Source organism: Cherax quadricarinatus, chromosome 65 (genome assembly GCF_038502225.1).
Source record: "Cherax quadricarinatus isolate ZL_2023a chromosome 65, ASM3850222v1, whole genome shotgun sequence".
NCBI lineage: Eukaryota > Metazoa > Arthropoda > Malacostraca > Decapoda > Parastacidae > Cherax > Cherax quadricarinatus.
The window spans coordinates 3,365,609-3,392,761 of NC_091356.1; the positions used below are offsets into that span (position 1 = coordinate 3,365,609).

Genomic DNA, 27,153 nt, shown 5'->3' on the forward strand with positions numbered 1-27,153 from the left:
GTAAAAGGCTGGAACAGTGAAAAGCTTGGTAAAAAAAAATCGTTGTTTATTTTTTTTGTAACTTGAAAGGTGTTCCCTTGTTTTCCTCTGTAATTGTGAAAAGTTACCTAGCTGAATAATAATAATAATAATAATAATAATAATAATAATAATAATAATAATAATAATAATAATAAGTTATTATTATTATTATTATTATTAAAAAGAAGCGTTAAACCTTCTTGCTGAATAAGTCTTTTTTTGGGACAGCTTATCGCTCTGTGTAGATCTAGCTCTAAACAGAGCGAAATGTGACTTGATAAAGCTCTAAATAGAGCGAAACGTTGTCCCAATTCAAGTTTGTTCTGCAACTTGTGTCTTTTTCTTCACTATTGTTCGATACTTCTGTTCTTTTATGTATTTTACATAACGACACTTTAGACGAAGTTTCAATTTGTTTCGAACACTTAAGTTGCAAGTTACGTTGCAACTGCAACTTAACACATTAGTGGTATATAAGTGTTTTTTTCCTTTCTTCTTTACGTCTTTCCACTAACAGTAAGAGGAAAGACTTGTGAATTGTATGTAGTTAGAGTCTGTCATTATACAGTTCGCACCTTGACGTTCCCAGAGGACCAGAAGTACTTTCTCTCAGGGTGCGTCTGGCACTTTGGTGGAACTTGCTAAACTACAGACATATACACACACATGTTAATGACACATGTACATATACACAAGCTTGTATATATATATATATATATATATATATATATATATATATATATATATATATATATATATATATATATATATATATATATATAATTGTAACCGCTAACAAGTGGTATCGATCAATAACAACACTGCGCTAGCCAAGGATTCGAAGCAATGTTGTACTGGCCTGCCTCATGGTAAGCGAGAACCACATGACGCTTTAAACCACAGGACCACCCAACCCTAAAGGTTCTCGCTTACCATGAGGCAGGCCAGTACAATATGGGTTCAAATCCTTGGCTAGCGCAGTGTTGTTATTGATCAATACCACTCGTTAGTGGTTACAATAATATATAAATACTGTTCGTGAGGCTAGTACACCAAACAGGAATGAGAATGAAATTAGCTTAGAAGCTCCTACACCTCCGTATGTCCTCGGATGGCGGCCCAACAACTAGCTGTGTGCTGGCTGCGCCATTCTTTAGGGCTGAGTGGTCCTGTGGTTTAAAGCGTCATGTGGTTCTCGCTTACCATGAGGCAGGCCAGTACAACATGGGTTCGAATCCTTGGCTAGCGCTGTGTTGTTGATATATATATATATATATATATGTATGTATATATATATATATATATATATATATATATATATATATATATATATATATATATATATATATATATATACACACAGTGGAGGCAAGAACCACACATGGTTTTAAGACGAGGTATGATAAAGCTCATGGAGCAGGGAGAGAGAACCCAGTAGCGGTCAGTGAAGAGGAGGGGCCAGGAGCTGTTTCGACCCCTGCAACCACAAATAGGTGAGTACACACACGGTCTTAGTTATTTGTCATCTGTTGGTAAACTGTGGCAGCTTTGGCTGAAAATACGTGAATTACTCGATGTATTGGTCGTTCATTGAGGTGAATGGGTGATGTCACGTACTGGCAGGTGACAGGAGAAACCTGTCTGAGAAGTTTTTCAAGCGTCACTTCACCTTGACTTTGTTCTTAGTGTCTTCCTCTCAATGAAAGTTTCTTGGTGATGGCGAGGGTATCTTGATCCATAAAACCGGACTTATTCTCCTGTTCATTGAGTAGAATCTGATTGATTCCCATTCCTCCCATCCATTACGGGTTCAGCGCTTTACCATAAATATAATAGTTTATAGTATCTGGATGAAGGCGGTTTCCATCCACTCTTTTTCGACAAAACCTTGTCGGGTAACGTTGGCTAAACCCTGTCTTGAGACGGAAAAACACTTGTCGTGGGACGTTGACAAAACCTTGTCGTGGGACATGGAAAAAACTTGTTGTGGGACGTGGACAAAACCTTGTCGTGGGACATGGAAAAAACTTGTTGTGGGACCTGGACAAAACCTTGCCGTGGGACATGGAAAAAACTTGTCATGGGACGTTGACAAAACCTTGTCGTGGGACATGGAAAAAACTTGTTGTGGGACGTGGACAAAACCTTGTCGTGGGACATGGAAAAAACTTGTTGTGGGACGTGGACAAAACCTTGCCGTGGGATATGAAAAAACCGTGTCGTGGGACGTGGACAAATCCCTTGGTATATCATGATCTTCACCTTTTGAGGGATTAGACACATGCGCAACATATGGGTATCTTAATCTGCAGACGTTTCGCCATCTAGTGGCTTTTTCAACACAAATTCAGGGACATAATAGTACTGTATACCATTCATGTAAATATTCATCGCCGTAAGGGCTGGTGTTGATGCCTGGCACTCTCCTGGGCAGTGCGTTAACCCCCAAAGTCTAGTGATATCATGGAGGTGCCTTTCCAAATATTGTCTATAAGAAGCCACTGTAGGGTGGGGTTTGAACCCATGGCGAGTGAGTTGTGGAACTCACTTGCAGTTGTGGTCACAGTGGTGGCCCATACTAAGCTCCTTATTGTGTATAGAAATATAACTTGTTGGATGAATCTTGTAACCAACTGGCCAAGTGGCTTACGCACTGGCCTGGAGTTTTACGACTCACTCGCTGTCTGTAGGGGAAACAGGCAGAGATCTGTCGGTCCGCCTGAACGAACATCGAAATGCCAGCAACAGGAACGCCTGTATCCTTCATAGGGACTCCACGGGACATTTGATGAATTGGGATGAGGCACGACTCGTCGTCACCGAACAGGACCTTAGAAGCCGACGATGACTGCTTCATACATGATACTCAACCAGGCAAAGCACCACCTACCTAACAACACAGGAGTCACATGATCCCATTATCTACCGGTCCTCATCCTCAGGCCACCATGCGTCACTCACACAACACTCTCCGCCTATATATACTGTCTTTTTTAACCTCTATATGTTAGAAGTGATCAAGGTCCTAGTACCGAAGCGTTTTCTAATAAATATGTCCTAGTGTTTGTCTACGTTTTTTCTAAACCAGCTTGTCGGTATTTATTACCAAGGTTTCTACCATGAACTGGTAGGTGAAATTCTAGGCAGGAGGATGAGCCAGTTTTTGTGGATGGAACTCTGGACAATTATTTATATTTAGGAGAGAGCGGTACCCGTAGACGTCGTACAGCGCCAGGGAGAGTAAAGGGTTCGACCGAAGGAATGGAAGAACACGTGAAGTTTATGAGCCTTTGACCAGCATTAAGATGTTTCCTTGAGGGTCCGTTCAGACGGTTGTACTGGCAGGCAGATGGGTTAAGATTAGTGTGGGTGTGGTGTGGCTGGTACATTTCTCAACAGCAGCAGCAGCTGCAGCAGTAGTAGCAGTTTACCTGGAGCCCGGTCCCGACCAGGTTTCCAGAAGAATCAGGGAATGATCAACGAGGCTGTTACTGCTGGCCGTACGTGGTCCAACGTACGAACCACAGCCCGGCTTATCCGGCCCCGACTTCATAAGTAACAGCGGCAGTAGCAGCAGCAGATGTAGTAGTAGTAGTAGTAATAGCAGAAGCAGCAGAAGCAGTTGTAGCAGCAGCAGTAGGTACTGACACATTGTGGACACAGCAACACTGAACTCTCTTCACTACTCAAAGCAATTAATAAATTCTTCCTGTGTTCTTCCATTCCTTCCCTTACCTTCCTTCCTACGTCTTTCTCACTATCTCTCTTCCACCCATTACTTCCTCCTCCCCACCCTTGTCCTACGTCTAGCTTAAAAATAGAGTGACAAGTTAAACCTGCTGAGGATAGACGGGAAGTGCTACTGTAGCATTCTCTATCCCTCCATCCATCTCTATTCCTTCATTCTTATGTACTTATTTCTCTCTCTGTCTCTCCTCCTTCCTTCCCTCTATTCGTCCATCTATCATTGTCTCCATCTATATAATTTGATTATTAAAACTTTCGCTTAAAGGTATTTACTGTAGCAATCTGTTTTCTTAACCAGTCTTTACTAAATAAAGAAGACCCTCATTACACACGCATAAATATCAATATACATAAAATTGTTTGATTTAAAGTATTAAAATTGATAATATAAAACGTGTTTATACGCAAAATTTAGTACTCATGATTGTGTAGGATGACATCACTGTCAAGTGAAGGACCAAATCTGTCGTAGTGACCCCTACTGCGAGTGATGGGATCTGTCGTAGTGACCCCTACTGCGAGTGATGGGATCTGTCGTAGTGACCCCTACCGCGAGTGATGGGATCTGTCGTAGTGACCCCTACTGCGAGTGATGGGATCTGTCGTAGTGACCCCTACTGCGAGTGATGGGATCTGTCGTAGTGACCCCTACTGCGAGTGATGGGATCTGTCGTAGTGACCCCTACTGCGAGTGATGGGATCTGTCGTAGTGGCCCCTACTGCGAGTGATGGGATCTGTCGTAGTGACCCCTACTGCGAGTGATGGGATCTGTCGTAGTGACCCCTACTGCGAGTGATGGGATCTGTCGTAGTGGCCCCTACTGCGAGTGATGGGATCTGTCGTAGTGACCCCTACTGCGAGTGATGGGATCTGTCGTAGTGACCCCTACTGCGAGTGATGGGATTTGTCGTAGTGGCCCCTACTGCGAGTGATGGGATCTGTCGTAGTGGCCCCTACTGCGAGTGATGGGATCTGTCGTAGTGGCCCCTACTGCGAGTGATGGGATCTGTCGTAGTGGCCCCTACTGCGAGTGATGGGATCTGTCGTAGTGGCCCCTACTGCGAGTGATGGGATCTGTCGTAGTGGCCCCTACTGCGAGTGATGGGATCTGTCGTAGTGGCCCCTACCGCGAGTGATGGAATCTGGCGTAGTGACCCCTACCGCGAGTGATGGGATCTGTCGTAGTGGCCCCTACTGCGAGTGATGGGATCTGTCGTAGTGGCCCCTACTGCGAGTGATGGGATCTGTCGTAGTGGCCCCTACTGCGAGTGATGGGATCTGTAGTAGTGGCCCCTACCGCGAGTGATGGAATCTGTCGTAGTGGCCCCTACTGCGAGTGATGGGATCTGTCGTAGTGGCCCCTACTGCGAGTGATGGGATCTGTCGTAGTGGCACCTACTGCGAGTGATGGGATCTGTCGTAGTGGCCCCTACTGCGAGTGATGGGATCTGGCGTAGTGGCCCCTACCGCGAGTGATGGGATCTGTCGTAGTGGCCCCTACTGCGAGTGATGGGATCTGTCGTAGTGGCCCCTACTGCGAGTGATGGAATCTGTCGTAGTGGCCCCTACTGCGAGTGATGGGATCTGTCGTAGTGGCCCCTACCGCGAGTGATGGAATCTGTCGTAGCGGCCCCTACTGCGAGTGATGGGATCTGTCGTAGTGGCCCCTACTGCGAGTGATGGGATCTGTCGTAGTGGCCCCTACCGCGAGTGATGGGATCTGTCGTAGTGGCCCCTACTGCGAGTGATGGGATCTGTCGTAGTGGCCCCTACCGCAAGTGATGGAATCTGTCGTAGTGGCCCCTACTGCGAGTGATGGGATCTGTCGTAGTGGCCCCTACTGCGAGTGATGGGATCTGTCGTAGTGGCCCCTACTGCGAGTGATGGGATCTGTCGTAGTGGCCCCTACTGCGAGTGATGGGATCTGTCGTAGTGGCCCCTACTGCGAGTGATGGGATCTGTCGTAGTGGCCCCTACTGCGAGTGATGGGATCTGTCGTAGTGGCCCCTACCGCGAGTGATGGAATCTGGTGTAGTGACTTCTACCGCGAGTGATGGGATCTGTCGTAGTGACCCCTACCGCGAGTGATGGGATCTGTAGTAGTGGCCCCTACTGCGAGTGATGGGATCTGTAGTAGTGGCCCCTACCGCGAGTGATGGGATCTGTCTTAGTGGCCCCTACTGCGAGTGATGGGATCTGTCGTAGTGGCCCCTACTGCGAGTGATGGGATCTGTAGTAGTGGCCCCTACTGCGAGTGATGGGATCTGTAGTAGTGGCCCCTACTGCGAGTGATGGGATCTGTAGTAGTGACCCCTACTGCGAGTGATGGGATCTGTCGTAGTGGCCTCTACCGCGAGTGATGGAATCTGTCGTAGTGGCCCCTACTGCGAGTGATGGGATCTGTCGTAGTGGCCCCTACTGCGAGTGATGGAATCTGGCGTAGTGGCCCCTACCGCGAGTGATGGAATCTGGCGTAGTGGCCCCTACCGCGAGTGACGGAATCTGGCGTAGTGACCCCTACCGCGAGTGATGGGATATGTCGTAGTGGCCCCTACCGCGAGTGATGGGATCAGTAGTAGTGGCCCCTACTGCGAGTGATGGGATCTGTCGTAGTGACCCCTACTGCGAGTGATGGGATCTGTCGTAGTGACCCCTACTGCGAGTGATGGGATCTGTCGTAGTGACCCCTACTGCGAGTGATGGGATCTGTCGTAGTGGCCTCTACCGCGAGTGATGGAATCTGTCGTAGTGGCCCCTACTGCGAGTGATGGGATCTGTCGTAGTGGCCCCTACTGCGAGTGATGGAATCTGGCGTAGTGGCCCCTACCGCGAGTGATGGAATCTGGCGTAGTGGCCCCTACCGCGAGTGACGGAATCTGGCGTAGTGACCCCTACCGCGAGTGATGGGATATGTCGTAGTGGCCCCTACCGCGAGTGATGGGATCAGTAGTAGTGGCCCCTACTGCGAGTGATGGGATCTGTCGTAGTGACCCCTACTGCGAGTGATGGGATCTGTCGTAGTGACCCCTACTGCGAGTGATGGGATCTGTCGTAGTGACCCCTACTGCGAGTGATGGGATCTGTCGTAGTGGCCCCTACCGCGAGTGATGGGATCTGTCGTAGTGGCCCCTACTGCGAGTGATGGGATCTGTCGTAGTGGCCCCTGCTGCGAGTGATGGGATCTGTCGTAGTGGCCCCTACTGCGAGTGATGGGATCTGTCGTAGTGGCCCCTACTGCGAGTGATGGGATCTGTCGTAGTGGCCCCTACTGCGAGTTATGGGATCTGTAGTAGTGGCCCCTACCGCGAGTGATGGGATCTGTCGTAGTGGCCCCTACTGCGAGTGATGGGATCTGTCGTAGTGACCCCTACTGCGAGTGATGGGATCTGTCGTAGTGACCCCTACCACGAGTGATGGGATCTGTCGTAGTGACCCCTACCGCGAGTGATGGGATCTGTCGTAGTGGCCCCTACCACGAGTGATGGGATATGTCGTAGTGGCCCCTACCGCGAGTGATGGGATCTGTCGTAGTGACCCCTACCGCGAGTGATGGGATCTGTCGTAGTGACCCCTACCGCGAGTGATGGGATCTGTAGTAGTGGCCCCTACCACGAGTGATGGGATCTGTAGTAGTGGCCCCTACCGCGAGTGATGGAATCTGTCGTATTGGCCCCTACCGCGAGTGATAGGATCTGTCGTAGTGGCCCCTACCGCGAGTGATGGGATCTGTCGTAGTGGCCCCTACTGCGAGTGATGGGATCTGTAGTAGTGGCCCCTACCGCGAGTGATGGGATCTGTCGTAGAGGCCCCTACCGCGAGTGATGGGATCTGTCGTAGTGGCCCCTACCGCGAGTGATGGGATCTGTCGTAGAGGCCCCTACCGCGAGTGATGGGATCTGTCGTAGAGGCCCCTACCGCGAGTGATGGGATCAGTCGTAGTGGCCCATACAGCGAGTGATGGGATCTGTCGTAGTGGCCCCTACTGCGAGTGATGGGATCTGTCGTAGTGGCCCCTACCGCGAGTGATGGGATCTGTAGTAGTGGCCCCTACCGCGAGTGATGGGATCTGTCGTAGTGGCCCCTACCGCGAGTGATGGGATCTGTCGTAGTGGCCCCTACCGCGAGTGATGGAATCTGTCGTAGTGGCCCCTACTGCGAGTGAAGGAATCTGTCGTAGTGGCCCCTACCGCGAGTAATGGGATCTGTAGTAGTGGCCCCTACCGCGAGTTATGGGATCTGTCGTAGTGGCCCCTACCGCGAGTGATGGGATCTGTCGTAGTGGCCCCTACCGCGAGTGATGGAATCTGTCGTAGTGGCCCCTACCGCGAGTGATGGAATCTGTAGTAGTGGCCCCTACCGCGAGTGATGGAATCTGTCGTAGTGGCCCCTACTGCGAGTGATGGGATCTGTAGTAGTGGCCCCTACCGCGAGTGATGGGATCTGTCGTAGTGGCCCCTACTGCGAGTGATGGGATCTGTCGTAGTGACCCCTACCGCGAGTGATGGGATCTGTAGTAGTGGCCCCTACTGCGAGTGATGGGATCTGTCGTAGTGACCCCTACCGCGAGTGATGGGATCTGTAGTAGTGGCTTCTACCGCGAGTGATGGGATCTGTCGTAGTGGCCCCTACCACGAGTGATGGGATCTGTAGTAGTGGCCCCTACCGCGAGTGATGGGATCTGTAGTAGTGGCCCCTACCGCGAGTGATGGAATCTGTCGTAGTGGCCTCTACCGCGAGTGATAGGATCTGTCGTAGTGGCCCCTACCGCGTGTGATGGGATCTGTCGTAGTGGCCCCTACTGTGAGTGATGGGATCTGTAGTAGTGGCCCCTACCGCGAGTGATGGGATCTGTCGTAGAGGCCCCTACCGCGAGTGATGGGATCTGTCGTAGTGGCCCCTACCGCGAGTGATGGGATCTGTCGTAGAGGCCCCTACAGCGAGTGATGGGATCTGTCGTAGAGGCCCCTACCGCGAGTGATGGGATCTGTCGTAGTGGCCCATACCGCGAGTGATGGGATCTGTCGTAGTGGCCCCTACTGCGAGTGATGGGATCTGTCGTAGTGGCCCCTACCGCGAGTGATGGGATCTGTAGGAATGGCCCCTACCGCGAGTGATGGGATCTGTCGTAGTGGCCCCTACCGCGAGTGTTGGGATCTGTCGTAGTGGCCCCTACCGCGAGTGATGGAATCTGTCGTAGTGGCCCCTACTGCGAGTGATGGAATCTGTCGTAGTGGCCCCTACTGCGAGTGATGGGATCTGTAGTAGTGGCCCCTACCGCGAGTGATGGGATCTGTCGTAGTGGCCCCTACCGCGAGTGATGGGATCTGTCGTAGTGGCCCCTACCGCGAGTGATGGAATCTGTCGTAGTGGCCCCTACTGCGAGTGATGGAATCTGTCGTAGTGTCCCCTACCGCGAGTGATGGAATCTGTAGTAGTGGCCCCTACCGCGAGTGATGGAATCTGTCGTAGTGGCCCCTACTGCGAGTGATGGGATCTGTAGTAGTGGCCCCTACCGCGAGTGATGGGATCTGTCGTAGTGGCCCCTACCGCGAGTGATGGAATCTGTCGTAGTGGCCCCTACTGCGAGTGATGGAATCTGTCGTAGTGTCCCCTACTGCGAGTGATGGAATCTGTCGTAGTGACCCCTACCGCGAGTGATGGGATCTGTAGTAGTGGCCCCTACCGCGAGTGATGGGATCTGTCGTAGTGGCCCCTACCGCGAGTGATGGGATCTGTCGTAGTGGCCCCTACCGCGAGTGATGGAATCTGTCGTAGTGGCCCCTACTGCGAGTGATGGAATCTGTCGTAGTGGCCCCTACCGCGAGTGATGGAATCTGTAGTAGTGGCCCCTACCGCGAGTGATGGAATCTGTCGTAGTGGCCCCTACTGCGAGTGATGGAATCTGTCGTAGTGGCCCCTACTGCGAGTGATGGAATCTGTCGTAGTGGCCCCTACCGCGAGTGATGGAATCTGTAGTAGTGGCCCCTACCGCGAGTGATGGAATCTGTCGTAGTGGCCCCTACTGCGAGTGATGGGATCTGTCGTAGTGGCCCCTACCGCGAGTGATGGAATTTGTCGTAGTGGCCCCTACTGAGAGTGATGGGATCTGTCGTAGTGGCCCCTACCGCGAGTGATGGGATCTGTAGTAGTGGCCCCTACCGCGAGTGATGGAATCTGTCGTAGTGCCCCCTACCGCAAGTGATGGATTCCGTCGTAGTGGCCCCTATCGCGAGTGATGGGACCTGTCGTAGTGGCCCCTACCGCGAGTGATGGGACCTGTCATAGTGGCCCCTATCGCGAGTGATGGGATCTGTCATAGTGGCCCCTACCGCGAGTGATGGAATCTGTCGTAGTGGCCCCTATCGTGAGTGAGGGGAATCTGTCGTAGTGGCCCCTATCGCGACTGATGGGATCTGTCGTAGTGGCCCCTATCGTGAGTGATGGAATCTGTCGTAGTGGCCCCTATCGTGAGTGAGGGAATCTGTCGTAGTGACCCCTACCGCGAGTGATGGGATCTGTAGTAGTGGCCCCTACCGCGAGTGATGGAATCTGTCGTAGTGCCCCCTACCGCAAGTGATGGATTCCGTCGTAGTGGCCCCTATCGCGAGTGATGGGATCTGTCGTAGTGGCCCCTACCGCGAGTGATGGGACCTGTCATAGTGGCCCCTATCGCGAGTGATGGGATCTGTCATAGTGGCCCCTACCGCGAGTGATGGAATCTGTCGTAGTGGCCCCTATCGTGAGTGAGGGGAATCTGTCGTAGTGGCCCCTATCGCGACTGATGGGATCTGTCGTAGTGGCCCCTATCGTGAGTGATGGAATCTGTCGTAGTGGCCCCTATCGTGAGTGAGGGAATCTGTCGTAGTGACCCCTACCGCGAGTGATGGGATCTGTAGTAGTGGCCCCTACAGCGAGTGATGGAATCTGTCGTAGTGGCCCCTACCGCGAGTGATGGAATCTGTCGTAGTGGCCCCTATCGCGAGTGATGGGATCTGTCGTAGTGGCCCCTACCGCGAGTGATGGAATCTGTCGAAGTGGCCCCTATCATGAGTGAGGGAATCTGTCGTAGTGGCCACTATCGCGACTGATGGGATCTGTCGTAGTGGCCCCTATCGTGAGTGATGGAATCTGTCGTAGTGGCCCCTATCGCGACTGATGGGATCTGTCGTAGTGGCCCTTATCGCGAGTGATGGAATCTGTCGTAGTGGCGCCTATCGTGAGTGAGGGAATCTGTCATAGTGGCCCCTACCGCGAGTGATGGGATCTGTAGTAGTGGCCCCTACAGCGAGTGATGGAATCTGTCGTAGTGGCCCCTACCGCGAGTGATGGAATATGTCGTAGTGGCCCCTATCGCGAGTGATGGGATCTGTCGTAGTGGCCCCTATCGCGAGTGATGGGATCTGTCGTAGTGGCCCCTACCGCGAGTGATGGAATATGTCGAAGTGGCCCCTATCGTGAGTGAGGGAATCTGTCGTAGTGGCCCCTATCGCGAGTGATGGGATCTGTCGTAGTGGCCCCTATCGTTAGTGATGGAATCTGTCGTAGTGGCCCCTATCGCGAGTGATTGGATCTGTTGTAGTGGCCCCTATGGCGAGTGATGGAATCTGTCGTAGTGGCCCTTACCGTGAGTGATGGAATCTGTCGTAGTGGCCCCTAACGTGAGTGATGGAATCTGTCGTAGTGGCCCCTATCGTGAGTGATGGAATCTGTCGTAGTGGCCCCTTCCGTGAGTGATGGAATCTGTCGTACTAGCCCCTACCGTGAGTGATGGAATCTGTCGTAGTGGCCCCTACCGTGAGTGATGGAATCTGTCGTAGTGGCCCCTACCGTGAGTGATGGAATCTGTCGTAGTGGCCCCTACCGTGAGTGATGGAATCTGTCGTAGTGGCCCCTACCGTGAGTGATGGAATTTGTCGTAGTGGCCCCTACCGTGAGTGATGGAATCTGTCGTAGTGGCCCCTACCGTGAGTGATGGAATCTGTCGTAGTGGCCACTACCGTGAGTGATGGAATCTGTCGAAGTGGCCCCTACCGTGAGTGATGGAATCTGTCGTAGTGGCCCCTACCGTGAGTGATGGAATCTGTCGTAGTGGCCCCTACCGTGAGTGATGGAATCTGTTGTAGTGGCCCCTACCGTGAGTGATAGGATCTGTCGTAGTGGCCCCTACCGTGAGTGATGGAATCTGTCGTAGTGGCCCCTATCAGGAATGATAATTAAGGTCTGTCCGCATGCATATATATATATATATATATATATATATATATATATATATATATATATATGTGTGTGTGTGTGTGTGTGTGTGTGTGTGTGTGTGTGTGTGTGTGTGTGTGTGTGTGTGTGTGTGTGTGTGTGTGTGTGTGTGTGTTGCCGAATAGGTAAAACTGGTCAATTAGCAAGAACTCATTTAAAATTAAGTCCTTTCTAAAATTTTCTCTTGTACGTTTAAATATTTTTTTTTCATTTATGTTAATGTAAAAAATAATAATTTTGTACCACAGGCGGCTTCAAGAACTTTATTATAATAAGCTTAATTTAATTTAGTTTAATCCAACTAAATATATTTTAGATAAGTTTACAATAAATTAATAATAAGCAAACACAATGAACAAATTTTTTTCTTTAGGTACAGAATGAATTTTGTGAAATTATTACATACACAAATTTTCGTTTGCCTTATTCGGCAAGAAGTGCGTTGCTATTTAAGCCAAAATCGCAAGTTTGACCTAATCCACTTGTTATTAACATCAAAAAGAGAGAAATAATCCCTAAAATTGTTCTTGAAATCTTGCAAGACAGTGTACATTTTGCACTGTAGCTTCTTGGAATTTTGAACTTAGCTCACTGACCCCCCAGCACTACCTTTGTGGACCCCCAACATTACCTTTGTGGACCCCCAGCACTACCTTTGTGGACCCCCAGCATTACCTTTGTGGACCCCCAACACTACCTTTGTGGACCCCCAGCATTACCTTTGTGGACCCCCAGCATTACCTTTGTGGACCCCCAACACTACCTTTGTGGACCCCCAACACTACCTTTGTGGACCCCCAACACTACCTTTGTGGTCCGTGGACCACAAGTTGGGAACCACTGCCTCTCGAGCTTTACCTAAATTATTTTAATTTATTATTGATTTACCCATGCCAGAATTGATCACGTGTTCTTCGGTTGTGAGCGCTACCTGTGAGCTGCGAGCTCAGTGGTGTAAGCGCAGGTGGGAGGGCAGTGAAGCAAGGAAAGGCTGTGTATATCTCTCCCTCTCTGGGTCCGCCCCACTTTTGAAGACGTTGGCCGAGGTGGCTGGGTGAACCAGACGCACGTCAGTGTCTCCGTTAAACCTGGCCGCTACCAGGGTTCCAGGACACATCTCGTGAGCTCCTCATCTTGCAGTGAGACCCCACGATGTCAGCTCAACCTGTGAACGTACAACCAGTGTGATATTTTACAGTTATTGACGATATCAGTGCATATCCACGCTGAAAAAATCAGTCTGTTAGGTAGTGGTGGCGCAGAGAAAGTGGAAAGCAGGATTCAGCGTTGGCTGTCGCAGCTCCTCCCCCAAGGAATTTCCGAGAGTTTCTCTACGGTGTCGAGCCGACAGTTTGCAACAAAGGTGCGTAGCTGTATCATATTGTCATGTGTCTGGTTCAAACTCTAGTGAAACAGTTGATGCCTCACTGGATGTATAAAAGAAGGATCGTGATGGATCGCGTGTAGGTAAGGCAGGTAGCATTCAATCCTCTAAGTTCACGGAAGCGTCATGTGTTTTATGCAAACAAGTTTATTTAAGCACAGGTACACATGAATACAGTTATCATACATAATGTAAAATACCCAAGATAACCCCCAACAAATCAGACAAAGTTACTAATTTCCAACGGTTTCCTTGTAATTTAATATCTTTTTTAAACCTTAACAGTTAAAACAGCTAAGAGGTAAAGAAGAGGTAAATTCGTGTGGGTGATTAAGCAGGAGTGGAACCTCCAGGCTTCGTCCCATGAACTTCAGACTAACGGCCTGCCCAGTTGTCTTAGTTTGTATATAGTATAATAGAGCTTAGCCTTGTCGTAGAAGAATGCTACCTTCTTGTTGTAGACTTGCCAGTACTTTTGCTGGCCCGGGTCTTTTCCAGGTGGTGACTCGATATGCTATCTTTGGTATCTAAAATGAATATGTATATAAGCCACAGGTACAGCACTGGAACATCTATTTTTGAAAACACTTCACTTATTAGTTCTGTCAAGAGAGCAAGTTTTTTTGTTCCATAAGTAAATCAAGTAGTTTGTCTCATTACAAACACCAAGGAGCGTCATATTATTACTGGTATACAATACCGACACATATCTTTATTGCCAAGACGTTTCGCCCTGCACAACAGTGAACCACTGACTTAGGAAATCGTAATGACACGATTGCAAATAAACCATACCCCCGGCCGGGATTGAACCCGCGGTCATAGAGTCTCAAAACTCCAGCCCGTCGCGCTAGCCACTAGACCAGCTAGCCACAATAAGATTCATCCAACTAGGTATATTTCTACACCATAGGAAAGTTAGCACAGGCACCTCTGTGACCACAAATGCAAGTTTTTACAGACGAATCTCCAGCTAGCGTGGCCGTGACGAACTCTAGCTCAAGTCCCTTCACTGCCGTCAACATGACTTAAGAAATCGTAATGTGGTCACAGAGGTGCCTGTGCTAACTTTCCTATGGTGTAGAAATATACCTAGTTGGATGAATCTTATTGTGGCTAGCTGGTCTAGTGGCTAGCGCGACGGGCTGGAGTTTTGAGACTCTATGACCGCGGGTTCAATCCCGGCCGGGGGTATGGTTTATTTGCAATCGTGTCATTACGATTTCTTAAGTCATGTTGACGGCAGTGAAGGGACTTGAGCTAGAGTTCGTCACGGCCACGCTAGCTGGAGATTCGTCTGTAAAAACTTGCATTTGTGGTCACAGAGGTGCCTGTGCTAACTTTCCTATGGTGTAGAAATATACCTAGGTGGATGAATCTTATTGTGGCTAGCTGGTCTAGTGGCTAGCGCGACGGGCTGGAGTTTTGAGACTCTATGACCGCGGGTTCAATCCCGGCCGGGGGTATGGTGAACCACTGTTCGGTATGACCTACTTCCATCCATCAACGTTCACCTGTGACGTCAGCTTCGGCTGCTTCAGCTTACTTCTGGCAGCTTGGCTATACTTCTCTCATCGTGCCCTTCTCATTAGGCTGCCACCGCCAGAGGGCAGCTCACCGTGCCCCGTCATTGGGCTGTTAACATAAGAATTGAGGAACACTGCAGCAGGCCTACTGGCCCATACTAGGCAGGTGGATCACTTGTAAAACCTCCGACACTCCTTCAGAAGCCACATAAGAAGATCCGGGACAGGACCCGTCCTGGCAAACCTTCCTGACCATGAACCTGCCTATGCTTAATGCATGTGGGACTGATCTCCCACCGAGGGTGACGGACTACTAATGTCAAAACACATTTCTATTGCTTTATTCGACTAAATAAGCCCGCTATGCAGGCGAAGCATTTCGGCAAAAAAGATACCCAAGTGTTTCACTTGTGTCTGATTCATCATGTTTATATCCTGTTACTAGTTCCTGCCTCCCATAGACCAGTAGGCCTATTGCATTACTCCTCTATTCTTATGCTCTTATAAAGCATTTTTTCGCCCTGGGAACGTGCACAATGGAGTGTTTTAGTCGTTGGAAAATGTCTTAAAACACGTACAGTGTAGAATGTTTTAACTGAAGGGGAATGTTGTGTCCTGAGAGCATGTACGCTGGAGTTATGTTATGCTTATTAATTTCAAATTAAAATGTTGAAACATGATTTATTGGTTAATTGAGAATGTTACTAAATAATTTTAAGTATTTAAATTTAAAATTATATAGTGACTATGAAAATGGTATACAGTACCGACATGTTGATAAGTAGGACACATATTTCTGCTTCTGCCAACACCTCTGTACTCGACTGAAGAAGCCTACTGTGTAGGCGAAACGTTTCGGAATAAAGATACATGTGTCTTATTTATCATAAAAATATTTAGCAACTAACGAAAGATAGTGTGTGTAGAGGAGAGGTTAGTACCGCACACTCACCTTTCCAGGTACGTACATGAGGTTCCTTAACGTGAAAGTAAATAAACACTGAGAGAACGTTGGTACCTGCGGTGGGGGGGGGGATGGTTGTGTAATAACTAATGTGGTTTTGGTTAACGTTGGTGTTAGTGACTTACTCTTCTATCATAAATTCCTTCTTTTATAACTTCATTTGTCTGACTTTTTGGGGGGTTATCCCAGGGGCGTTGACCCCCGGAACTCTCTCCAGGTAAACTCCAGGTAATACAATAAGTGTCAGGGGCCCGAGACTGTTCAACTGCCTCCCAGCACACACAAGGGGGATTACCAACAGACCCCTGGCAGTCTTCAAGCTGGCACTGGACAAGCACCTAAAGTCAGTTCGTGATCAGCCGGGCTGTGGCTCGTACGTTGGTTTGCATGCAGCCAGCAGCAACAGCCTGGTTGATCAGGCTCTGATCCACCAGGAGGCCTGGTCACAGACCGGGCCGCGGGGGCGTTGATCCCCGGAACTCTCTCCAGGTAAACTCCAGGTATATGATAATGGTGCTTATGTGTACCTGTGCCTAAGTAAACTTACTTAAAGATTTGTAGCTACAGGAGCGAAGCTATGTTCGTAGGCCTTGAATAATTATTATTGAATAACGTTTACATTTAGGTACAGTAATTGCTTATTTTTTCACATATTTCAACTCGCGACGGGAGTATTTGTGTTATTATTATATAGTGAAAGTATGAGGGAGGGAGAGTGAAGAGGAGTCCTTGGTTCTGTTATTTAACTTTCGACTGAAGTGAATAATCCCTGTGTGTGTGTGTGTGTGTGTGTGTGTGTGTGTGTGTGTGTGTGTGTGTGTGTGTGCGTGTGTGTGTGTGTGTGTGTGTGTGGTGTGTGTGTGTGTGTGTGTGTGTGGTGTGTGTGTGTGTGTGTGTGTGTGTGTGTGTGTGTGTGTGGTGTGTGTGGTGTGTGTGTGTGTACTTACCTATTTGTGGTTGCAGGGGTCGAGTCTTAGCTCCTGGCCCCGCCTCTTCACCGGTTGCTACTGGGCCCTCTCTCTCCCCGCTCCATGAGCTTTATCAAACCTCGTCTTAAAACTGTGTATGGTTCCTGCCTCCACTACGTCATTTTCTAGGCTATTCCACTGCCTTACAACTCTATGACTGAAGAAATACTTCCTAATATCTCTCTGACTCATTTGTGTCTTCAACTTCCAATTGTGGCCTCTTGTTTCTGTGTCCCCTCCCTGGAACATCCTGTCTTTGTCCACCTTGTCTATTCCACGCAGTATTTTATATGTCGTTATCATGTCTCCCCTGACCCTCCTGTCCTCCAGTGTCGTCAGGCCGATTTCCCTTAATCTTTCTTCATAGGACATTCCCCTTAGCTCTGGAACTAACCTTGTGGCAAACCTTTGTACTTTCTCTAGTTTCTTGACGTGCTTTATCAAGTGCGGGTTCCAAACAGGTGCTGCATACTCCAGTATGGGCCTGACATACACGGTGTACAGTGTCTTGAACGATTCCTTTCAAAGGTATCGGAATGCTGTTCTCAGGTTTGCCAGGCGCCCATATGCTGCAGCAGTTATCTGATTGATGTGTGCTTCCGAGGACATGCTCGGTGTTATACTCACCCCAAGATCTTTCTCCTTGAGTGAGGTTTGCAGTCTTTGGCCACCTAGCCTATACTCTGTCTGTGGTCTTCTGTGCCCTTCCCCTATCTTTATGACTTTGCATTTGGCAGGATTAAATTCGAGAAGCCATTTGCTGGACCAGGTGTCCAGTCTGTCCAGGTCTCTTTGACGTCCTGCCTGGTCCTCATCAGATTTAATTCTCCTCATTAACTTCACATCATCTGCAAACAGGGACACTTCTGAGTCTAACCCTTCCATCATGTCTTTCACATATACCAAAAATAGCACTGGTCCTAGGACCGACCCCTGTGGGACCCCGCTCGTCACAGGTGCCCACTGTGATACATCATTACGTACCATGACCCGTTGTTGCCTCCCTGTCAGGTATTCTTTGATCCATTGCAGTGCCCTTCCTGTTATATGCGCCTGATGCTCTAGCTTCTGCACTAATCTCTTGTGAGGAACTGTGTCAAAGGCCTTCTTGCAGTCCAAGAAGATGCAATCGACCCACCCCTCTCTCTCGTGTCTTACTTCTGTTATTTTATCATAAAACTCCAGAAGGTTTGTGACACAGGATTTGCCTTCCGTGAATCCGTGCTGGTTGGCATTTATACTCTTGTTCAGTTCCAGGTGCTCCACCACTCTTCTCCTGATAATCTTCTCCATAATTTTGCATACTATACACGTCAATGACACAGGTCTATAGTTTAGTGCCTCTTTTCTGTCTCCTTTTTTAAAAATGGGAACTACATTTGCCGTCTTCCATACCTCAGGTAGTTGCCCAGTTTCCAGGGACGTGTTGAAGATTGTGGTAAGTGGCACGCACAACATATCTGCTCCCTCTCTAAGGACCCACGGGGAGATGTTGTCCGGTCCCATTGCCTTTGAGGTATCGATGTCCCTTAGCAGTTTCTTCACCTCCTCCTCATCTGTATGTATGTCGTCCAACACTTGTTGGTGTATTCCTTGCTGGTGTCCCCATCTGGTCTGTCCCCCCAGAGTCCTTCCTGTCTCTACTGTAAATACTTCCTTAAATCTCGTGTTGAGCTCTTCACATACCTCTTGATCGTTTCTTGTGAGTTCTCCACCTTCTTTCCTCAGCCTTATCACCTGGTCCTTGACTGTTGTCTTCCTCCTAATGTGGCTATACAGCAGTTTCGGGTCAGATTTGACTTTCGATGCTATGTCGTTTTCATACTGTCGCTGGGCCTCCCTCCTTATCTGTGCATACTCGTTTCTGGCTCTTCTACTAATCTCCTTGTTTTCCTGGGTTCTATGCCTCCTGTACCTTTTCCATTCTCTGTTGCACTTAGTTTTTGCCTCCCTACACCTTCGGGTAAACCAAGGACTCGTTTTGGTCTTCCTATTATTTCCCTTGGGAACAAAACTTTCCTCTGCCTCCTTGCACTTTGTTGCCACATATTCCATCATCTCGTTTACTGATTTTCCTACCATTTCTCTGTCCCACTGAACCTCCTGCAGGAAGTTTCTCATACCTGTGTAGTCCCCCCTTTTATAGTTTGGCCTGTCCCCTTCAGTTCCTGTTACCTTCTCCACTTGTAACTCTACTATATAATCAAAACTCAGAACCACGTGATCGCTAGCTGCAAGGGGCCTCTTGTAAGTGATGTCTTCAATGTCTGAACTGCTCAGGGTGAACACAAGATCCAGTCTTGCTGGCTCATCGTCCCCTCTCTCTCTGGTTGTGTCCCTGACATGTTGATGCATGAGGTTTTCAAGTACCACATCCATCATCTTGGCTCTCCATGTTTCGGGACCCCCATGTGGCTCCAGGTTTTCCCAGTCGATCTCCCTGTGGTTGAAATCGCCCATTACCAGTATCTTTGCTCTGCTCGAGTGAGCTCTTCTTGCTACCTCAGCCAGTGTGTCCACCATCACCCTGTTGTTTTCTTCGTACTCCTCTCTTGGCCTCCTGCAGTTCTGTGGTGGGTTATACATCACTCCAATGACTACTTTATGTTCTCCGGACTGAATTGTACCTACAATGTAGTCTCTTCCTCCAATCATGTCCATGCCTTCCATTTCCTCAAATCCCCATCGGTGTTTTATGAGCAGTGCAACCCCTCCTCCCCCTCTACTCCTTCTATCTTTCCTCAGGATCTGATATCCCGTTGGGAAGATTGTGTCTGTTATTGTCTCAGCGAGTTTTGTTTCTGTGACTGCTATGATGTCTGGGGATTTTTCACTGATTCTTTCGTTCCACTCCTCATGTTTATTCATTATTCCATCCACGTTTGTGTACCAAACTTTCAGTTTCTTTTCTATCATTGTGGTCATGCAAGAATATTGGGGTTGGGGGAGCGAGAGCCTTGGTGGGGGCCTATATGGGGCTGTGGTGTTGGTGGGGTTTGTGATGATGGGGGTGGGGTCAGAATGCCCATAAGGGACAGCTGTTGGGGTGAGGTTTTTGATATGGGGGTTCGTGGCAGAGGGAACAGTGAGTGGGTTGTAGTATAGGTTGCTCAGTTGCGTTGGGAATGTCGCGGTTGGAGTCTTTTGGTGGGAGATTATGTGGGGTGTGTTTGCCCTTTCTCCTGTGTCTGGGTCCTGCTCATTTTCGTCATTGCCTCTCGTTCCTCCTTGCGTCTCTGTACCCTCTCTTTCAGTGTAGTCCTTTCTTCTTGTGTTCTGTCGCGGTCGAGGTATACTCTCTGGTACCCCTGTTTGTCCCTCAGTCTTGCTTTCTCTTGCAGAATCCTGGTTCGAACTGATTCTTCCTTGAAAGTTACTCTGACAGGCCGTATCCTTCCACTCGCAAACCACCCAATTCTCTGAAAATTTGTCACCTGGGTCATATCGCCCTCACCTATTGTTTTCATGATGCCTTCAATCATTTTTTTCTCCTCCTGTTTTATTTCTTCAAAGTTGTCCCCCTTGGCTTCTTGGAGCCCGTACACAAAAACTGACCTCGCCCTTTCCTCCTCCCACTGAGTCTCCATCTGCTTCCTCTGAGGCATTTTATTTCCTTCCATTGACATGTTCTTGCCTTCAGTCCCTGTCATATCTAAAACTTCTATTCTCAGTGAACTGTCTTTCATGACCAGCTGTCCCTTGCCACTGCAGTTGGCTGTTAGAATCTCTGCATATAGCATACCTTCATTGTCTTCGGACCTGTCATTTGACCTTAGTGTGCTCCTCGTCTTTTCCCTGGCCCCACGTGGGTCTGATAGGGCCTTCGTGTACGTCATGTCTCCGTTGTTGCTTACCGTCCCCTTGTCTGCGCCTGACATTGAATTTCCTGATGTCACATCTGAATTGTCATTTGTCTCTCTAATCTGTTTCAGGCTTTGCAGTTTCTCTTCTAAGCACTGTATCCTAGCTTCTGCTACTAAGACCTGTACTTCCCACTTCCTGCACTCTTCAGCTATCCGCTCCTCCATTTTCTTACCAAGCTCTACTATCTTCCTTCCCCACTCTTCCTCCCTTTTTTGGAGCTCTAACTCCCAGTCTTTCCTCCCTGGTTCGTCTACCAGATCTCTGGTTTTCCATCCTCTAGGGCCACCCATTTTTTTTTTTTTTTTTTTTTTTTACCACAGCCAGAAGGATAGAGGAGGTAGGGGGAGCGAGGGGGAGAGAGAAAGGGTAGAAAGAGGGAGAGAGAGGAGAGAGAAAGGGTAGAAAGAGGGAGAGAGATGAGAGAGTATGGGGGTGAGGGATAAGACCAAGGGGGAGAAAGAGAGAAATGTGAGGGGGAGAGAAAGGGTAGAGAGAGGGAGAAAGAGAGGGAGAGGGAGAGGGAGAGAGAGGGAGAAAGGAGGGTGAGGGAAAAGGCTATGAGAGAGAGAAATGGAGAGATGGAGAGAGAAGCCTATAGAGAGAGAGGAGGGTGAGATAGGGTTATGGGAGTGAGGGAGAGAGAGAGAGAGAGAGAGAGAGAGAGAGAGAGTAGGGGGGAGGGGAGGGAAAAAGGCTATGAGAGAGAGAAATGCGAGGGAGGGGGAGAGGGACAGATAGGAGGGAGTAGGGAGTGAAGGCAAGAGCGGGGGAGGGGAAAGGTCTGTGGGGGAGGGAAAGGTGTGTGGGGGGGTGAGGGGATGCGGTCAAATTCCAAGGATCAGCTGTGTGTACTCACCTAGTTGTAGTTTCAGGGGTCGAGACTCAGCTCCTGTCCCCGAGTGTATGTGTGTGCACGCGTGTGTGTGTGAGCACGTCAGTTGTTTATATGTCCCAGAAATACAATTCACCTCTGTGTATCCGTAATACTAATAAGATACCATTAACACTGAGAGTAATTCTAATAATTATAATACCAGCGTGTGTTAACAAGTCATTCTTTCACCCAGTTATGTACTACCTTTTACTACATGTGTACCCAATACTTGCTTCTCAGATTGTACTGTCTTTGTGTCCTAAAACATTATCTCTCGAAACTGTTGTCAGGGCTGTAGTCCCATTAGCCATGACTTAATCCTCCTGCCTATTCCTTGCTCCTACAAATTTTATCTTCCTACTACTGCTAGGTGTTGTGTGTATGATAATCGCTCTGGAGCAGGGTTTGTGATAGCTACCAGTGACCGTAGGGCCGGCTCTACCACTCAAAACTTCCCGCCAACCACAAACAGGTGATTTGTACGTTACTCCTCAGAGGGGACGTCCATCCAGATGCCTGATGTACGATGCTCGCTGTACGATGCTCGCTGTACGATGACTCATGCACCTCGCCCTTCCGCCGCTGACTTCTTCAGCTATTCTTTTCTCGTTGCCCTTTTGAGTCCTCATTTACCACACTTATCACTTGTATACTGCTACTTTTATAATTTACACTTCACTTTTGGTAAGTACACTTCTTATTTGTGATGACACCCAACCTGTTATGGCAGCACTACTTCCTCAGGCCTACTGCTGCCACCACCTCTGCTTATACATATTTATGTATATGTATATATATATATATATATATATATATATATATATATATATATATATATATATATATATATATATATATATATATATATATATATCCCCTTTTTGGCTAGCTTGTTCACGCTGTGTGCTACATCACAGTTTGTCGTTAGCCAACCTCTCTTAATTTTTTTTTATCTTTTCTCTTTAGTCACTCGCTTCGTACTTTGTATATTTGTAACAATGTGGCAACAAGGGCCAACTAGGCCTCAACGAACTGGCACTTTGAAATTTTGTTGCATAATTTCAAGCTTTCTCTCGCCTTTACTCTATTTATTTTTGCTAATACTTTGGTTATCACTTGTAGGGTTGTTTACTGACGTTGTCACTAACACTGGTTGCTTCTAGCTGCTAAAACACGCCCTAAAAGCACTAAGATTCTCGGAGCCTGGCGCTTGTGACTTAAACGATTCCTTATTAAGGTATCGGAACCCTATTCTCAGGTTTACCAGGCGCCCATATGCTGCAGCAGTTATTTGGTTGATGTGTGCCTCCGGTGACGTGCTCGGTGTTATGGTCACCCTAAGGTCTTTCTCCCTGAGTGAGGTCTGTAGTCTTTGTCCACCTAGCCTATATTCTGTCTGCGGTCTTCTTTGCCCCTCCCCAATCTTCATGACTTTGCATTTGGCAGGATTGAATTCGAGAAGCCGGTTTCTGGACCACATGTCCAGCCTGCCCAGGTATCTTTGCAGTCCTGCCTCATCCTCATCCGATTTAATTCTTCTCATCAGCTTCACATCATCTGCGAATAGGGACACTTCAGAGTCTATTCCTTCCATCATGCCGTTCGCATATATCAAAAATAGCACTGGTCCTAGAACTGACCCCTCCTCCTGATAATCTTCTCCATGACTTTGCACACAATACATGTCAGAGACACAGGTCTGTAGTTTAGTGCCTCACTTCTGTTTCCTTTCTTAAATATGGGGACTACACTTGCTGTCTTCCATTTCTCAGGTAGTTGCCCAGTTTCAAGGGATGTGTTGAAGATTGTGGTTAGGGGTATGCACAGCATCTCTGCTCCTTCTCTAAGGACCCATGGGGAGATGTCCGGTCCCATTGCCTTTGAGGTATCAAGGTCACTTAGCAGCTTCTGCACCTCCTCGGTTGTTCGTATGTCATCCAACACTTGTTGGTATATTCCCTCTTGATGTTCCCTTCTGTGCTGTCTTCCCACAGCCCTTCCTGTCTCTACTGTAAAAACTTCCTTAAATCTCCTGCTTAGCTCCTCACATACCTCCTGATCATTTCTTGTGAGTTCTCCACCTTCTGTCCTCAATCTGATCACCTGGTCTTTGACTGTTGTCTTCCTCCTGATGTGGCTATACAACAGTTTCGGGTCAGTCTTGATTTTCGATGCTATGTCATTTTCATACTGTCGCTGGGCCTCCCTCCTTACCTGTGCATACTCGTTCCTGGCTCTGCGACTGATCTCCCTATTTTCATGTGTTCTCTGCCTTCTGTCCTTTTTCCATTCTCTATTGCACTTTATTTTTTGCCTCCTTACACCATCGCGTAAACCAGGGGCTCGTTCTGGTCTTCCCATTGTTTCTGTTGCCCTTGGGAATAAACCTTTCCACTGCCTCCTTGCATTTTGTTGTTACATATTCCAACATTTCGTTTACTGGCTTTCCTGCCAGTTCTCTGTCCCACGGAACCTCCTGCAGGAAGTTCCTCAACCCTATGTAGTCCCCTCTTTTATAGTCAGGCTTTTCCCATTCAACTCCTGTTACTCTCTCCACTTGCAGCTCTACTATGTATTCAAAGCACAGAACCACGTGGTCGCTAGCTCCTATGGGACTCTCATACGTGATGTTCTCAGTGTCTGAACTGCCCAGGGTGAACACAAGGTCCAATCTTGCTGGTTCATCCTCCCCTCTCACTCTGGTAGTGTCCTTAACATGTTGGTGCATGAGGTTTTCCAGCACCACGTCCAACATCCTGGCTCTCCATGTTTCGGGACCCCCATGTGGCTCCAGGTTTTCCCAGTCAATCTCCCTGTGGTTGAAATCCCCCATAACCAGCAAATTTGCTCTGCTGGAGTGAGCTCTTCTTGCCACCTCAGCAAGTGTGTCCACCATTACTCTGTTGCTCTCTTCATATTCCTCTCTTGACCTCCTGCAGTTCTGTGGTGGATTATACATCACTGCAATGACCACCTTGTGCTCCCCAGACTGAAGTGTACCTACTATGTAGTCTCTTTCTCCTGTCTCGCCTATGCCTCCCATTTTCTCGAATTTCCATCTGTTTTTTACGAACAGAGCAACCCCTCCTCCCCCTTTGCCCCTTCTATCTTTCCTCATGATCTGGTATCCTGGTGGGAAGATTGCATCTGTTATTGTCTCCGTGAGCTTTGTTTCTGTAACTGCTATGATGTCTGGGGACTTCTCATTGATTCTTTCTTGCCATTCATCATGTTCATTCGTTAATCCATCCGCATTTGTGTACCAAACATTCAACTTCTGTTCTAATACTGTAACTGTGGTGCGGGGGGTGGGAACAGAGGGATCGGTGTGTGATGGTTGGTTTGGATTGTTCAGTTGCCTTGGGGTGTCGTGGCTGGAGTCTTTCTGCAGGTGTTTCTGGTGTGTGTGTGTGTGTGTGTGTGTGTGTGTGTGTGTGTGTGTGTGTGTGTGCGTGTGTGTGTGTGTGTGTGTGTGTATTTGTGTGTGTGCTTGTGCATATGTATTTGTTTATGAATGATTATTTGTGTGTGTTTGTGTATGTGAGTTTGTGAATGAGTGTTTTTAATGTGTGTATGTGTGTTTGTGAATGTTTATGAGAGATAGAGAGAGAGAGAGAGAGAGAGAGAGAGAGAGCAAATGCCGGAAGACGCAAGAGGGAAGACCTGCTTTCTAGGCACGGAAAAAGAACTGGAACTGGTCACAAAGTGAAATTCCACAGGGACCGGTTTTGCGCCGTTGTTATTAATACTCTACATTAGTGACCTTGGTGGGGGACTACAAGGCGACATGACTTGCTTCATCTACAACCATAATTTCTAAAGGGGTGGAGGGATAAACCAGCGGAAAGCCTTTGTTAGATGACCATATATATATATACATATATATATATATATATATATATATATATATATATATATATATATATATATATATATATATATATTTATATATATATATGCAATAAGATCACAGCAAACAGGTGATTTTAAATTATGCAAAACAACCACTGTGAAAGAGTAGTGAAATTCCAAGCGTTTTCGTGACTACTCACATTGTCAAGGAACTATGAAAGTAATACATCAAAGGAAGGCAATAAAAGGGCTTAGACCACACCTCACAGTCAACCCCCACAACAAAGAAACACCTGAAGCGAGACAATACCAGACTCATAAGAAAAGAGGAACACTGCAGTAGGTCCGCTGGTCCAACTAGACAGGTCCTCACGACAACCCACTAACAATTTAGTTGATAAATTAAGCTCCTTGACTGACTTAAATGATTTTAACATGGTTAGTTTTGATGTTACTTCCTTGTTTACGAAAGTTCCTGTTGATGATTTATTAAGTTTCTTATCTGAAGAACTCGTTAATTATGATTTACCATTACCAGTTCCTACCATCATTTAACTTATTAAGCTTATTAAACTTTGTATTGTTGATGCAAAATTTGTATTTAATGATAAATTTTACTCTCAGAAATTTGGCAATATAAACACAAATGCAGTATAATGTGATCCTTTATTGACTACGTTTCGCCCACACAGTGGGCTTTTTCAAGTCACAAACAGAACTACCTGGGGTGGAAGGAACGCGAGTATTTATAGTCCGGCTGAGGTCAGGTGAAGAATGCTGCATCTGATGATGTACCGAGTTGGGTTGTAGAGTCTAAAAACTTGGGTAGCTTGGAAAGGAGACTGGACAAGTTTGTGAGCAGACCTTCTACAGTGTTCTTATGTGGGATAGCGATGAAGAAGTTTCTTGGCAAGTGGTTCAGCTATGTTATAGAAGCCACTATTCTGGTTGAAGTTGTCGGATATAGAAATAAGTGATGATTCCAGGATTCTTCGGTATTGAGTGTTGTCTTCTGTGGCGATAAGTCTTGAGTTTCTGTAGTTTATCAAGTGGTTGTGTGAATTACGGTGTTGTACGCAGGCATTCCTTGTGTCGTCAGACCTGCTTGCGTATTGGTGTTCTGAAATACGTGTTTGGAGGTCCCTTGATGTTTCGCCCACGTATAACTTGTTGCAGTCATTACAAGGGATTATGTATACCCCTGCAGAGGATGGAGGCTTGTCCTGCCTACTACTGGTGATGTCCTTGATGGTCGTGGTTGTGGAGGTAGATACTTGGAATGATGTTTTGGCAAAGATGTTGGAAACATGTTTGGCAATGGAGTTGGTGGGAAGGACTATGTATCTCTTCTCGGCAGTGTCTTCTCTGGGTGTGTTGAAGATGTTTAGTGCTCGCCGTCTGCAGTCTCTGATGAAGTGACGAGGATAGTGGAGTTTGGAAAATACCTGTTCAATTATAGTGCATTCTTCCTCAAGGAACTCGTTGCTGCAGATTCTGAGTGCACGCAGGAAGAAGCCTATAATTACACCACGTTTGGTTTTGGTGTCGTGGTGAGAGTAGAAGTGGAGAAGATCGTTTTGGTTGGTGGGTTTTCGATAGACTTTAAAACGAAGTTCGTGGTCAGCTTTGCAGAGTAGAACATCAAGGAAAGGAAGAGTGTTGTCGACCTCTTCTTCAAGTGTGAACTGGATTGAAGGCT

The 27,153-nt window shown here is 47.9% G+C and overlaps 2 protein-coding genes across 5 annotated transcripts in view; one reads left to right on the forward strand and one right to left on the reverse strand.

The window, feature by feature from the left end:
- The window catches only part of LOC128705543 (very long chain fatty acid elongase 7-like), a 149,646-nt gene that overhangs the window by 107,340 nt on the left and 15,153 nt on the right, over positions 1-27,153 (reverse strand). The window lies entirely within an intron of this gene.
- The window catches only part of LOC128700490 (very long chain fatty acid elongase 7-like), a 75,597-nt gene that overhangs the window by 1,217 nt on the left and 47,227 nt on the right, over positions 1-27,153 (forward strand). Inside the window, exon 1 of one of the 3 annotated variants that reach the window (XM_070098867.1) lies at positions 12,988-13,385. The exons of 1 other annotated variant lie outside the window; for it this stretch is intronic. The gene's annotated coding sequence lies outside the window, so the exon portion shown is untranslated. Of the gene's footprint in view, positions 1-12,987; positions 13,490-27,153 lie in introns of those variants that run through there. One more of the 3 variants, XM_070098868.1, reaches the window with a different exon arrangement.